General features: G+C 43.1%; 1 protein-coding gene across 1 annotated transcript in view; it reads left to right on the plus strand.

Moving 5' to 3' along the window:
* Positions 1–13,528, plus strand: part of LOC147459795 (ATP-dependent helicase/nuclease subunit) — a 32,303-nt gene extending 18,775 nt beyond the window's left edge. Inside the window, exon 3 of the transcript XR_015187733.1 lies at positions 13,117–13,528. The gene's annotated coding sequence lies outside the window, so the exon portion shown is untranslated. The remainder of the gene's footprint in view (positions 1–13,116) is intronic.
* The last annotated feature ends 3,088 nt before the right edge of the window (positions 13,529–16,616 follow it).

The raw sequence follows: 16,616 nt of genomic DNA on the forward strand, positions 1-16,616 counted from the left end.
CTTTTCATATTGAGTCTTCTGATTGGAGATGTAAGACGTCAATAAATCCAAAACCACTGAATTGGCTATCTCAGATTGCCCATTTGTCTGCGGGTGGAATGATGATGAGAAGTGCAACCGCGTGCCAATGTTCTCCCAAATTGCCCTCCAAAACAAACTTGTGAATTGAAAATCTTTGTCTGAAATTATTGTCTTAGGCATGCCATGTAACCGAAAAATATGAGCAATGAACAGTCTGGCCAAATGATCAGGCTTGACCGTCTTCTTTACTGGAATAAAGTGAGCTTGCTTGCTAAATCTGCGACTGTCCAAATGCCATTGTGCCCACTTTGAGTCTTGGGGAGATCAAAGATGAAATCCATAGCAATGCTTTCCCAGGGGCGGGTGGGAATGGGTAAAGGCTGTAGAAGTCCAGGTGCCTTATGCCTGTCAAACTTGACCTTTTGGCATACTAAACAACTACGAACAAAGGCATCCACCCCCTTTTTGAACCTCGGGCAATAGAAGTAACGCTCTACACCTATCAAGGTGGTATCTATGCCGCGGTGACCCGTAAAAGGTGGACAATGGCACTCTGTCAAGACCTTTTCCCTCAAAGGCTGTGTAATACACAATATTGTTTTCCGCATCAAATAGCCGTGCGTATGGAATAGCTTGAAACTGTCTCCCCTTTGTGTATCGGGTAAAAATGTCAGCAAAGTCAGGATCTGTGGCGTACTGGTCAACCATATCCTCCAAGCTTTGGTGATGAATCGCGGAAATAGCCAGGGCTTCCGTGACAATGCATCTGCCACTAAATTCTTGTGTCACTGAATTGGAAGCGAAACTGTGACAAGATGTTAGCCCATCGTATCCGCTTTTTCGAAAAGCTGCTTCTGTGACAAGAAGCAACGTAAACTCTAATGATCCGTAAAAATTGTGAAATCGCTCCGAGTAAATAGTGTCGCCACTATGTAAGAGCATGGATCACTGCCAATACAAAACTACTCCTAGACTACGACCACAAGCATCACAATAAACTTTGAATGGCTTTTGCAAGTCTGGCAAAGCCAACACTGGTCTGGTAGTTAATTTTTCTTTGAGCGTCTAAAAAGCGGTCACCATTGTCGATCCTTACGTGAAAGGGACTCCTTCTTGAGTCAGTAAATGCAAAGGTGAAGCTATCTGTGCAAACTTTTGAATGAACCGCCGATAGTAAGAGCACCAGCCCTACAAGCTTCGAACTTCATGAACATTCCTTAGGTCAGGCCAAACACGGATAATCTCAATTTTGGCTGGGGCCATTTGCACTCTTTCTGTTGAGACGATGTGCCCCAAGAAATGTATCTCGGGTAAGAAAAACTTACTCTTTTTGGCATTGATAGCTGTCACAAGACGGGCACCACGTGCCAATAGAAAAAAAAAAGAACAGATGGAACAAACGTTTAGCACTTCAATAACAACTGAACTGAAAGAGAGAGCACACGTGACACGGAGTGGCGGAATTCCACCCCAGAGTGTATTGGCCCCAAACCTTGGTGCCCCTTTCGGTATTTCTTTATATTGCATCAACACAATTCAAGCCAGTACTCTAGACTTTGCACCTTCTCCAGAAGCATGCCAGAGAATGAGCCCATGGGCCTCATATTTAAAGGCCCTAGGCCCAAAAGCAGTTTACATGAAAAGCCTTCAAACTCAAAAGCATCCGGTCCAAAAGCGATGCCCAAAAGCTGCCAGCGTAAATCACAGAAATCCGTACAATTGCTACGTCAGCAGTTAGCGCAAAACACGGAAATCCGTACAGTCTGCCATGTCATCATGTCAGCGCAAAATCCGGGTTTTTCGTACAATTGCCACGTCATCAGCTCCTTGCAAATCCTTCTCTGTGTGTGTGTGGGTCCTGCTTTATTTATATGCCTTTATGTCACTTGGGCCCCATCGGAAGGGGTCCCATAAGTCGGTAGGACTTCTTCTTCTACTGCTGCTTGTTCTTCTTAGGGTTTAGGCCCTTTAGCCGGAACTTGCAAGTTGGCTCCATTCTTCAGTGGTTTGACACGTCAGCAATTTGTGACACTAACCAATCTATGCTTGCGCAATGCCTGAAAGACCTGTAGCAGATGATGTATGTGCTCTGCTTCATTCTTGGAGAAAACTATAATGTCGGTGAAGAAAGTGCCCACAAAAGATCGATACTCTTGGAAAATCCTATCCGTCATCTGATTAAATGTTGCTGGAGCATTTGTAAGTCCAAAAGGCATAACGAAATATTCGTATAAACCAAAGGTTGTCCGAAAAGCTGTCTTGTAGACATCCCGTGGAGCATTTCGGATATGATGATATTCACTCTTTAGATCAATTTTGCTAAAACAAGAGGATCCTTGTAGTTTGTCGAGAATGTTATCGATCCTTGAGATAGGGAATCAGTTCTTGATGGTAATTTTATTGAGGGCTCTATAGTCAATGCACATTCTCCAAGATCCGTCTTTGTTTAGTACTAGCAATACCGGAGAATAGTAAGGTGACGTGCGAGGTTGGATGAGACCCTTTTTTAGAAGTTCTTTTACTTGATTTATTATTTTTTGGGCTCGTCTAACTCGATAGGGTGGCCAGTTCAGTGGTGTACTTCTAGGAATTAAATCAACTGTATGGTCCTCAGAACGAGGTGGAGGTAACTCGCTTGGTAGGCCTTTAGAGAAACAACTAGCTTGTGTGTGTAGAAATTCTTGTTGTTCCTTATCCAATTCAGACATATTGGTTCGTTGTTCATCATTCAATTCTTTCAAGTAGATCGAGTAAACGAAAAGACTGGATTTCATTAATTTGGAAATGGCCGAAGCTGATACAATAGGGACGGACTCGCCCTTCAATTTTACATCACGCACAATTTTCCGGCCCTTCTCATTCGTCAAAGTAGCTTTCTTGGCCCGATAATCAACCACGGCGTTGTTCTTGTGGTGCCAAGGGATTTCAAGGAGGACGCCACACCCTTCCAAAGGCATGATGTAAAAGTCCTCGTGCCCTAAATACCCCTGACAATGTAAACGGAGTTTGCCAATGACAAGTGTAATGGCAACATCCCATCCGGGTGCCATTAGAACTGCCTCCGCCTGTGGCCCCATTCTGTCGAGCGTAATTCCAAGTCAAGTCGCCAATTCAGGTGAAATGAAGTTGGCCTTGGCTCCTCTGTCAAAGAAGATGAGGGCTTCTTGATCTCGTACTTTGCCCCATGTGATTTGGGTCAGTCCCCATACAATCTAGTACGAGTCCTGCTTTCCTTTTCTGCCACGTTCTTAAGCTGTTCTAGAACTCTCTTGCCTATCCTCTGATTGTCCTTGTTGTGCCTTTTTGGGGCACCTTGTAGAGATGTGTCCTTGTTCTCCTCAATCAAAACACTTCCCCTCCTTGAGGTAGTCTGATTTCTGCTCCTTGGTCAATCGGGGTCGTGCATACTTCTTTTTCTGAAACTTCCTTCTTCTTCTGAAACTTCCTTTTCTTGTTGTTATCATTTGTCGAATTTTGTCCAGTCCTTGGTGTCGAAACTTGATCAGTGGGGTAAGTCAAGTTACCCGAATGTGTAGCAAATCCTTGCTTAGCATGTCCCATCAATTGTTGTATGGACTCGGACTTCTGCTCAAGGCAGTAATCGGATCTCTTTGGGAAGTCCACAACAAAATCGCTCGATTTGCTGCTTGAAAGTGACGACCTTAAAAGAAGAGGCTGGTAGAAAAGCTGTAAGGTGCAACGGAAGTGAATGTTGAACTTTGCTCAAGATGAGTGCTCCGAACTGTGCTCAATGGTTCCTTTTACTTACGGAAGGGAGAGCCTTCCGTTCCTTTAGTGAGAGAGTGCAATGGACACAAACAAAGTGGATGAACACTGTGAATGAAGGTGCATGAGACTGAGAGATAGAGAGAGAAGAATACGACACCAGAAGGTTGTCAAACCCTCCTCCGAAGGCCCCACTCTCTATGGTGGGAGTGGTCTACTATTGATGGCACAAATCTCTACAATGCTTTGATTTGCCGACGATGTCGATGCAATGAGGGCGACGGCGAGACGGGCTGAAAACGCTGCTAACTGCTAATGGCTGAAAGCTGCAAATCTTCTATCTGCTGAATTCTGACTCTATATCGGTGACGATGTCGATGACGATGATGCGACGACGACGCGCTGAAAATGCAGATGCTGAAATCTGCGTTTTCCGGGCTGAAACTGCAAACTACGCTGATCGTGCCGCGAGGATCTGCTACGGGAAGGTGAGATCTGCGAGGTTTGGGACTTCTTCTACGGTAACTGACTGCTGAAAACTGAAAACACTGGTTCTAGTGCTGAATCTGTTGCGATGGAATTGCAAAACGTTGAATGTCCTGCTGCTCCAAAAACGCTAGGGCTGAATTCTGTTGTCGCTGTGGATTCTGATAACGCTAGGGCTGATCTGCTATCTGTGGGGGAAACTGCTAACGCTAGGGCTGATCTGAGTGCTGGAAATCGCTGATGCTTAATGTGAAAACGCCAGCTTTACCTTGAGGGGAAAAACGCCAGCCTAAGGGGGATCTTGCTTGAGAAGCTGCCTGTTGAGCAATGCTCCTGTTGCCTCTTTTGCCAGAAGGTGCTAGCGCTAGGTTTCTTATATACAAACTTAGTAAATTTGCCCTACCTAGTTCCAACAAAAGTCAATTAAAAAATAATACGTGAAAAATGTCACAAAAATGGAAAATAGGTCTATGCACTGTAAAAATGCTCCTGATGGGTTCTGATGGAAATTTGATGATCATGCTGTGTGCAACCAGAGGATATGCATCTAATCTAAGTGTCTGGACATGCACGGTCTGCGAATAAACTCACAAAAGTGCCAGATCACTTTCTATTCTAAACTGACTTGACTGAACTGAACCCTGGTTATGCTGTAGCTTGTCTACGGACACATAGGGTTGGATGTGTCACGTGACAAAAGCATCCCAAAATCTCTCACAATAAGCATCCAAAGTGTCAGCCTTGGTCATCCGAAGATGGTTCCAAGTGGTAATCACATCTGGTTCGTACTTACTACTTCTGAGTCAGCTAAGAGGATATAAAGAGCCGTTTGAACTTTAACCAGTTAATCGGGCTTCTTTCCTTAAGAGAAGAGTGGACCACCATGTTCGTGCATTTCCTTTTAAGAATGATGTTGCCCTCTTGATTTGGAGTGCTCTGAGTAGCGCTCTCCAGAGAATGCTATGTCCGAACTCTTAGAGGAGGATGCCATGTCAGAACTGTCAGAAACATGTCGAGGATCTCTGGTATGGTCTGCTCTTCTTTGCCTTCTTCTTGTTCTTGCCAAATCTCTGGTTCTTTCTTCGTTTCTTGCCCTATCTGTCCTCATCACTCGAATCGGAAGAGGTACACGCATTTTAACATATGTTATTACACTACGGTGGGCATCTGGCATGATGTGCATGTAGTTTTAGGTTAGAGGAATCCAGCGAGTCATTCCCCACGTCAATCGATTCTCAGGTGGGCAGATGTGCGACAGTTTCAACCAAAAACCTAGCCGAAGTCAAGTTAATCATTTAAATGATTTATTTTATAACTGTCTTTCAGTTTTGCCCTACTTGAGCCTTAATGAGTTTATAACCAACAGATTTGGCCTATAAAGGGAGCAGAGCCCTAGCAGTTGAGACAGATTAAGCTACTGCTACCTCAGCCTTGGCGCTTTTGCAGCAGTGCAGCTAGAGTTTTTGCATCAGCCCTGGCGTTTTTGCTCCCAGCTTGCAAATCAGCCAAGCGTTTTCAGATTTCAGCCCTTCCGCTTGCGAGAACCGGCCGAGATCTGCCACCGCTAGCATCTCGTTGCAGTCGGGTACTTTGGCAGCCCATTGAGCCTCTTCTCGGCCATTCCCTCGCCGCATCGAGTGCTCCCATTGCTGTCCATCATCGGCGTCGTTGAGATCTTCGTTTTCAGCCCTTCATTCCTCTCACATCGGGAATGCAAATCAGCCCCAGATCTATCCCTTGGTGGCCATCCGCAATCCCACATTGAGATGGGTCCAAAGGTGCATCAAATCAGCCCCGGAGGTGCTTCATTTTGAAGAGTTACTGCGGCGACATTCCCATTCGAGTCAGTAGAGTCTGCACTTGAGGTATTGTAGGTGTGTACTTTCCATTTATGCAACTGAAAGCAAACAACCACATTGGCAACGGTGTGGGGGGCATAGTTACCGGGGAACGCCCCCTAGCCCCCGTTTCGGCGTTCCGGGGGGCAGTTCCCTTCCCGAACGTTCCGGAACGTCCCGGAATGTCTGACGTTCCGGGTGGCCAATGCAAACCGGAACGGCCGTTCCGGAACGTTCCGAAACGCCCCCGGACCGTTCCGGAATGCCCCTGGAACGGCCAACGGCTACAAACAAATTTGGCAAAAATTGAAAAAATTGAAGTAAATGTTTGGGCTTCTTTTGAAAGTGTGCAAGGCCTCAAGGACTCATAAAATGCACCCCCCTCCCCCTTTCTCTTCACAAGCTAATCCTCAAGGCTCAAGCTCTCTCCCTCACTCTCAAGATCTCTCCCTCTCAAGACTCACTCTCTCAAGGCTCAAGGCTTCAAGCCTTCAAGCTCTCTTCCTCTCCCTCCCACTCTCTCAAATCTCTCCCTCTCCATCCCACTCTCTCTCTCTCTCTCTCTCTCTCTCTCTCTCTCATCATCTAGTCATAGCAAGGTCGAATGGTCTTCAAAACGAGTTTTTTGTGAGTATTAGAGTCAAAGCACTCTAATACTCCTTGTATTTAAACACAAGGAGCTAAAAATTGCACTATTTGGGTGTTTTTTATACCTCCCGTTCCGCGACGTTCCCGTTCCGGACCCCTAGCCGTTCCCCCGTTCCGCGAGGATCCCGTTGCCGTTCCCGTTCCGCGTTCCGGGTAACTATGGTGGGGGGCCCTTGAGAGGGTTGGTTGGGATCCCATTGGGTGTCTCTCTCTCTCTCTCTCTCTCTCTCTCTCTCTCTCTCTCAAGGTTGGACCAATACGTACGTACGGATCTGTATTGTACGTATGTATCGTACATAACGTATATTGTACGTACGGAACGATCCGTATGTTTTTGTATTTAAAAAAAATAAAAAATTATTAGGGGCCTTTTTGGCTACCGAAGGTAGCAAATTGACCAAGCGATCCCTATTTTCTCCCAAATTTGCCCACGAATCCCACAAAACCCACTTTTCGAAACAGAGGCAAATTTTCTCCTTGTTCCACCCACAGACTGACGGGCAATCTGAGATAGCCAATTCGGTGGTTTTGGATTTGTTGAAGTCTTATATTTTGAATCAAAAGACTCAATGGGAAAAGAATTTGCCCTTGGTGGAGTTTGCCTACAACAATACATTCATTTATCGACGGGGACGGCACCATTTGAGGTAATCGAGGGTGCTAAGAAGATACCACCATTTCTAAGCACCAAGGATAAGATTTTTGAAGCAGATAAGTATACTCGAGATCTGAACACTACTTTTGCCAAGGTGCGTGAGGCTCTTGAGAAGTTCCAAGCTCAGTGTAAGGTGCAGCGGAAGTGAATGTTGAACTTTGCTCAAGATGAGTGCTCCGAACTGTGCTCAAGGATCCCTTCTACTTACGGAAGGGAGAGCCTTTCATTCCTTTAGTGAGAGAGTGCAATGGACACAAACAAAGTGGATAAACACTGTGAATGAAGATGCTGAGACTGAGAGATAGAGAGAGAAGAATACGACACCAGAATGTTGTCAAACCCTCCTTTGAGGGCCCCACTCTCTATGGCGAGAGCGGTCTACTATTGATTGCACAAATCTCTATAATGCAATGGACTTGCCGACAATGTCGACGACGAGACGGGCTGAAATCTGAAAACGCTAATGGCTGAAATCTGCAAATCTTGTATCTGCTAAATTCTGACTCTATGTCGGTGATGATGGCGATGATGACGATGCGAACTGAAATTTGGAAATGCTAATGGCTGAAATTTGCAAATCTTTATCTGCTGAATTCTGACTCTATGTCAGTGACGATGTCGATGGCGACGATGCGACGGCGATGCGCTGAAAACGTAGGTGCTGAAATCTGCGTTTTCCGGGCTGAAACTGCAAACTTCGATGGATTTGACTGTGTGGCAAGGATCAACTGCAGGAAGGTGAGATCTACGAGGTTTGGGGGCTGCGGTACGGTGTTTGAATGCTGAAAACTGAAAACACTGAGGCTATCTATGGTCTTGTCGCGGAGAATCTGCAAAACGCTAGGCTGTCATGCTGATGCAAAAACGCTAGGGCTGAATATTGTCCTGCTGCAAAAACGATATGGATCGGCTGTGTCTGCTAATGCCGGGGCTGATCTTGCTGAAAAACGCTAGCTGTGTTGATGCAGAAAACGCTAGGGGTCATCTGTTGCAAAAACGCTAGGTGTCTTGTTGGGGTCTTGCTGAGAAGGTGCCTGTTTGAACAAAGTGTTCCTGCTGCCTCTTCTGCTTGAAAGTGCTAGCACTAGGTCTTCTTATATACATGCTTAGTAAATTTGCCCTACCCAGTTTCCAACAAAAGTCACTTAAAAATAATAAGTGAAAAATGTCAAAAATAGAAAAAATAGGTCTATGCATTGTAAAAATGCTCCTGATGGGTTCTGATGGAAATCTGATGATCATGCTATGTGCATCGAGAGGATATGCATCTACTCTAAGTGCCTGGGCATGCACAGTCTGCGAACAGATTCACAAAAATGCTAGAACACTTCCTAAGCTAACTGAATTGAATAGTTGTAATGAAGTAGCTTGTCCACGTACACATAGGGTTAGATGTGCACGTGACACTCGGCATAATAAGGTAGCAGACAAGCATCTGCGCGACTTGCAGCTGAAGGAAGATGATTGGGTGCTCTTACGGTTTGAGAAGGCACTCCTAAGGAAACGGAAGGGGAAGGAGTGGCTTTTTCCAAAGCTGAGTATGCAATACTATTGCCCTTTCTAGATTCAAGAGAAGATCAATGATGTATCCTTTAGATTGAAGTTGCTAGATACTTGGAAGATTCACAATGCATTTCATGTGAGTTTGTTGAAACCTTTCAACTGTGAGGTGCCGGTCGATAGGGAGCTTGAGGAGCAACTTGAAGCGGAAGATAGGGAGGAGATTCTCGTTCTATAACAGATACTGGCTCACAAGGAAAGGAAAGTGAAAGGTAAAGTGATACGACGGTTCTTGGTTAAATTCAAGAACTATCCGGCATTGGATGTGAAGTGGATGGAGGACGACGTAGCAGATATCCCTCGGATACTGGAACTTTATCTTAAGGCTTTTGGTCTAGCTTCGACTATTCCGAGAGATCCTGAAGATCAGCAGGGTTGAATCTTGTGCAGACAAGACTGCACAAGAGGGGGAGTTACTCCGCTCCTTTGTCACAGATTACCTAGATGGAATAAAGTTACTGATTTTCCTTTGGATTTAAGGGATACTGATAGCCTGATAGTATTCTATTGTATGACTTTATGATAGAAGTGCTTAGAACTGGGAATTCCCGAAATGAATTTGCTATATGTACTCTTTCATTTGAGTACTTTTGAGCGCATGTTTGAAAGATGAAATGATTGCAACATTTTGGTTTCTGGAGAGATGAGATGAACATGTTACTAACAAGATTTAGTCAATCGAGACAGATTAGTGATTAGTGACAAATCTAGATTAGTGATAGATCTAGATGGGATTGCTAAATATGTTGCCGATTGATCATGATCCAAGATCTCGATGGAAGTAGTGATGTGAATGTTATTTGAATGTTCAGTGACTGTCATCTTTATGCAAGTGCTGAATATGTGTTGTCTAGTGCGTCAGTGCTTAGAGTCAGTGTCTACTCAACTGGTTTCTGGCTTATGTCAGTTTTTGCAAGTGTAATCGAGGGCGATTACAATTCTTTCAAGAGGGGGGTATGTCACAAATTGATGACGTGGCATGTCCGTCTGGATTGAATATCATAAGTTATTCCAACTTATGGGGTCCCGTCCGATGGGGCCGAGGGGACACTAGGCCTTAAAAAACGTTGCAACAGCGTATGGAAACCGCGAAGGCATGTTGACGTGGCACAACATACGGAAATCCGCGATTTACGGAGGGCAGCACTGGCAGCTTTTGGTGCTAGCTTTGACACCAAATGCTTTTAGGAATTGAAACTTTTCATGTAAGTGCTTTTGGAAGGCCCAGAGCCTTTATAAGAATTGCCAGGGCGTCTCTCCCTCAGATTGCATTGAGCAGAGAGAGGACCCTCGGACATTGTACTTTGCCAAGAATTAATGTAGAAAAAGAAATACCGAAAGGGGCGCTAGACTTTGGGGCCAATACCTCTGGGCATGGAACTATGTCGGGCCGTGTCGTATCTCTAAGTTGTGATTAAATTTATTATATGGTTTTTCAGTTTCTCTCACCTGTGTCGTGCCAGATTCTTGACTTGGGGTGTCCAAGTCTGTTACACAGTCTAAGAAGCCAAAGGGTACCGAAAAACGGCTCAAGTATCTTACGCCTATCCAAGTACAAACCTTCAAAGAGCAAGGAAGATGTTTCTATTGTGGTGAGAAAGGACACAGGAAGCCCGACTGCCTTGTTTGGCAGCAACGAGCATCTTCGAAGAACAAGCAAAGAAGAAACCCGCTCCACGGAGCTAGAATTCTATTCTTGATGTTCTCGCAATGCTCCCAAGCTAATTTGCCGAGAAGAGGGACCCTAGCACACTTTTATAATATAAAGGCCTGTGGCGGAAAGCAGTTATATGAAAAGCTTTGTTCCAAAAGCATCTAGTCCAAAAGCTCCTGCCCCAAAAGCTTGTGCCCTGAGGGTTGCTCCGTAAAATGCGAAAATCTGTATACTGGGCCATGTCATCAGTCAGCGCAAAAGAGGGAAGTCCATATAGTGTTGCCAAGTCATCATGATTTACACGAGTTGGGGTTCTGCTTTATTTTTAAGGGTTTTAGACATAGAAACAGGGGAACCGGGAACGGGTCCCCAGGGACGAGGACGGGGACGGGGAACAGGATGGAAGGGGATGGTAGGGGACGGATGGGGATGGGCCTTTACTGACCAGTCACGAGGTTGGCCATTCGGAACGACGTTCCAGAACGGGAGCCTGTTAGGAGCCGGTTGGGGGGGGGAGGAATGCCAACGGCCAGTTTTTTTAAAATTCAACAACAGAAATGGCGAGTTTTTTGGGGGCTTTAGGGCCCTTTTACACCTTGTTTAGGGGCTCTTTTAGGAGGTGTTTTGGAGTCCTTAAAAAGGAGGCCTCCTCGATGCATTGCTCAAAGCCTCAAGCTCTTGAGTCTTACTTATCATTATGCTTTAGCTCAAGCCTCACTTGCAAGCTCGCTTGGGCCTTGGCAGAAAGCTCTCAAGCTCACAAGCCTCAAGGTTGAAGGCTCAGAGTAAAGCCCCCTCTACTCTCTCTCAAGCTCCCTCTAGAGTCTAGAGTCTATTTACTCTAGTCTCTCGAGTCTGGACTCTCTATTAATAATCAAGCCTCTCTCTCTCTCTCTCTCTCTCTCTCTCTCTCTCTCTCTCAAGCTCCCTCTATCTACTCTCAATCAAGCGTTAAGCCTCTCTCTCTCTCTCTCTCTCTCTCTCTCTCTCTCTCTCTCTCAAGCCTCTATCTACTCTCACGTGGCAAGCACTTCTGGGGTTGCCATTGTTGGCTCACCCCCTTTCTAGTTAGGCTTTAGCCTTTTTTAACCTCTTTATCACTTTCCATTTTGAGCCCTTGAGGCATGTACTTATCTACTTGTATTCGTTGCCACGCCATCAATGTTTATTGGCGTATTTTGCTATTATGAGTCATGTTTCTTGTCTTTTTTGGTGCAATTCAATGAAAATGTTTTTAGCACTATGGTACATACTTGTAGCCGCAAAAAAATCTTTTTTTTTTTTTTTTGGCTGCTCCAGGCCCTGACCCCGTGCCCTAAATTTTGCCATCCCAACCCCGACCCCAAACCCGTTCCCCGTACCATGTTTCTATGATTTTAGGCTCCTTGGCCGGGTTATGTCAATTTGGGTAAGGGTAGGTTTTTAACTCTAACCCCCCCTTTGGGCCACTCAGCCATAATCTGCAGGTTAGGTTTCTAACCCCCAAGTGTCCTCTCGGCCAACATCTGCAAGTTTGGGTGTGCCATGTCATCAGTATGTAATAGTGTGCGTGCTTGCAGATGTGTATGCAGGTGTCTGTTTGAGTGCATAGGAATGAGCAGGCACGTGCATGCAAGTGTGAGAGTGTAAAAGCATGACCAAGCCAAGCGTGTGTGAGTGTATGGGTGTGTGCGTCAGCAGGATTGTGGGTGAGTGTGTTCATGGGGGAGGGGCCAGTGGTTGCACTATGCAGGCAGTGGGTGAGAGAGGTACCACTTGCGAGCAGGTAAGATAAGCTAGGGAGAAGAGCAGGCTTTTTTTTTTGGGGGGGGGGGGGGGGGGGGGCGCTGAAGGAAAGAAGCAAGAGTAGGGAGCAATGTCAGGGTTATAGTGCAGCAATGGCGAGCCCCAAAACAATTTTTTTTGTGAGGTGCAATTCCAATGACATCTAAGGATTGAATACGAAAAATTGCAATATAATGCTTCTCAAAGGAGAAAGTTTGGTGCATGTAGCCGTACATTTGTTAGAAAAAATCCTTATGTGAACACAGCATGAGGGACCGAGTTTATTACATGGAGAGAGCTAGTTTAAGTGTGTGTGTATATGAGAGAGAATCAGGTTCCACTATGTGAGAGAGCTAACCTCTTTTAAGACTGCACAAAATGAGTCGCTTGGATCTTGATAGAGCAAGGGTAGGGTTGTGAATGCCAGATTGATGGGAATAGGGAGGAAGCAATGGTTTCTCATGCATGCAGCCAATTAAAGGTTCTGATTAATTTTAATGAGCTCAGTGCAGGCAAAGGCTTGAGGTGCTGGGTTTGAATACTCACGGTGCCATCCACATCCAGCATTGTGTTGACATGTTTAATAGATGGGAAATTGACCTTCCATTTGATGGTAATTTCTAAAGTAGTTTTTCAAGAAAGATGGTGGCTGATTGCTATTGGCAATTGCTAGTAACTTGTGATGTGATTACATTAAAAAACTTAAAACAACCAGGTCTATGTTCTAAAGGAAATTACTTATTTCATATATATGTGTGTTGCAGTTGAGTGCAAGTGGATATCTAGAACATTTGGAATACGGCGTGTATGGAAGCTATGTAGTCAGTGGATGTGACATGTTTTCATTGAACTGGTTATTAAGGTTTTGGAGGGTCTTCATTATATTAGTTCTGCTTGTCAATTTTACATTTTTACTGCCACACACACACACACACACATACACACGTGTATTCTCTTTTACTTGTATAGATATTGGGACCGCCAAACTTTGGATGATGGGACCACCCATTGTTCTGCTTTGGGACCAAAAGTTGAAGCTATTCATTGTTCACATAAAGAGTCGCTATTCTAACCTTAATTTGTTCTAATGGACACATTGTTTCATGTAAGCCTTTCAAACACATAGCTATGCCTCCCTAGTTCATTTGGCTAAATTTAATCGATGTTTTTTACCTTGATTCTTCGCAAGAGTTGTGGAGGTAAGGCTGAGCAGCGCACTTGAGTTTTTGGCTTATTCTATCTGATGGGAGCCATTTTTATTTGTGGAGAATTGGTTTGATTCCGTTGAAGCTCTTATCTTAACATTGAGCGATAGCTTTTTGATCTCTCTCGTGCTACAAGCGGAAAGACGTGGATACATTTTAATGTTTCGAGGTGGACACTTTGATAATCGGTTGTAAAGTCCTATGACCCACTCCAATTGTGCTTCTTTGGCTTCTTATTACATTAATGCTTCATTGGAACCTCCTCATGAACAAGAACGTACCCTGTGGCCAGCTTAGAAGTGTTCCAAGAAGGTTGCATATATCCAGCTTGGTTGTTGTGCTGTGATCACTTTTCTATTTTCAATTCATTCTCTGTTGTATTTTGCAAATAGTTTATGTATGTGAGTTGATGCCTTGGCTATACAAGTATATAGGCTTTGCTTATGGTCAGTATCTGGCTTGCTCCACGGATATTGTCGAGGTGCACCAAATAATTTTTGCCTATTGAACAAGTTCAATGCTTAGGATACTAAGTACTTGTTTTGGCCAAATGTATCGTTGATATCTAATTTCGTGGTTTCTGGTCTTAGGATGAACTCTGCCAAACCTATTGATTGGATCATAACATTTACTAATGAGCATTAGTTTATCTTATTGATATAGTTTCTCTTTTCAAATTAAAATTTGTGTCTCAATCGATATCCTTTCTGACTTGATACGGCTTCTAGCTTGAAATTGGACCTTGGAGAAATTTGATTTGTATTGGTTTACAAAACAATATAATAGTGAATAACTTTCCATTGACAATCAACAATGCATCACTCTATTTAACGAAGTTTCCACCATAAACCACCAAAACCCATTCATGCAAACATGGTTCAGGTAGTTGAAGGGACTTGTTAATGCCATCCACACTTGTTATAGATGTCACCCTCAATAGGTGTAGCATAGCTAGATCATCCATCAAAAAAGCCTATCCAAAGAAGCTTGCTTTTAAAAGCAAGAAAGTTAACATGCACTTGGAATAAAGAATCTAGCCTAAGGTTGCATTTATATGGCCATATAATGAAAATTATAAGTATTATTAGAATTATACATTATTTATTCGATTAATATCGTATAAGATGTTTAATCAAAGCATTTCTTTGATCGAAATCCGTACAATGTATATGCGTCTTCGATCGAAAGATCGCGTAGTACTCTTTCAGTGGGACAGTGACCAGAGGCAAAAGAGCAAGTAAAATTTAGTTTGCAATAATTTTTTTTGGCTAATTAGTGTTGTGCTAGAGGTTTGCCTCGCACGCAAATTAGTTTGTAGGCGTGTAGAATTATTTGGAGGTTGTGTAGACAAACAAGTCACACTTCTGGAATAGATAGACACTAGCATTTTGTCTTGTAGTTGTGTAGACCTATCGGTCATTCTCCAGAGAGAGTCATAGGAAGTATAGAATCCCACTCTTGATGTGTAAAGGTTATTTCCTTGCACTTCAGAGATGAGGTAAGAGTTTGTCACTTCGTGTTGTGTATGAGAGTTCTCACACTTTAGAAGTTGACAAAAAATTTGTACATATGTGGAGTATTTTTATCAAGTTTAGTTTGCTTTACATGTTAGAGACAAAGCTAAGTTATAGTATAAATAAAGTATACACATTGTCACATTTGAAGAATGAAGAGTCAAGTTTAACTTTCTTTTCATTTGCAATGTATCAACGTCTATATTTTATTTGCACTATATTGTTTATGCTTTTGTTTTACGTATCCAACTCACCTAAACAATTGTAACAGATAGTGAGTGTTAAGTTGAAGCTTCTCTTCTCTTTTCTTCTCTTTACGTATCCAACTCACCTAAACAATTGTAACATATAGTGAGTGTTAAGTTGAAGCTTCTCTTCTCTTTCCAACTCACAAAGGTAAGCAAAGATATACTCTCTACGTGTTAGTTGCTATTATGACAGGTAGCTTTTTTTAAAGATGTGTTGATTAATGGGTTGACTGTTGTGTTGTGTTAGAGATTTTGTTCTCACACTTCAACATGAATCATAATGATTGTTCAATCTTTCAATCATTTAAATAGCAGTGTTCACTCTTGTGTTAGAGCTATTAACTCACACAGTTGGGCTACTTTTACGTAACGTACACTTTTAGTAGTCTAGTGGGTTACTTTAAGTGACGTAAACTTCTAATGTTCTGTGTCTAGTAGCATCCACTCTTGTGTTAGAGTTAATTCACACAATTGGGCTACTTTTATATAACATAAACTTCTAGTGACTTGTTTTTAAATATTTATCTTACGTTGTATTAAAAATAAATTGATCGTACATTTATTGATGATAATTTCTTATTTAAAAATCATATTCGTATAAAATTGTATATATTTCATTTGGTGCAACAAATCGGTCTATCAACTTAATGTGCCTAAATATTCAACATTGGTATTAGAAAACATGTCTGTAAATTTAATTATGTTTGAATTATTTTCTTTTTGTTAATATATCTTTGCTTGTTTTGATAGCCATGTCAGAGACGAAGCTATTACGAGCGTATCAAAAATTTGCTTTTGAAGCTATTGTTCATCATCTATATGGTGTTGAAGAGAAGCAATTGCGTCGATGTTTTGAATTTGTAGAGCCTTCCATTTTCAATGATTTGGTCAATACTTTGACAAAACATTGCTTTGCGCAAACAATCATTCCCCACAGTATCATTTGACATTGCAATTTTTCCTGCGGTCAGATACGAGGACTTGTCAATCAAACTTTGGGATAAATCTTGGTTGCTTTTGATGCTTTAAAAAACCTTGATGTTCACTCTCTCTCTCTCTCTCTCTCTCTCTAGTATGCGAAATGATGCAATTAATGCATCAATTTTATGCATAAATAAAAGGGAAAAGCAAGGTAGAAGGCTGATCCTACCCAGTCAGTGATTGAGGCAAAAACGACAACTATGACTTAGCTTGCCATCCAATGGATTATAAGTGAGGAGCAAGTTCGATGTGGCCAAACATACTTATTAGTTATTTCTAACATCCAAGAGGTTGAATCAATGTTGGAGGGTGAGCC

This window comes from Adiantum capillus-veneris, chromosome 4, assembly GCF_014529385.1.
Source record: "Adiantum capillus-veneris isolate H3 chromosome 4, ASM1452938v2, whole genome shotgun sequence".
Lineage (NCBI taxonomy): Eukaryota > Viridiplantae > Streptophyta > Polypodiopsida > Polypodiales > Pteridaceae > Adiantum > Adiantum capillus-veneris.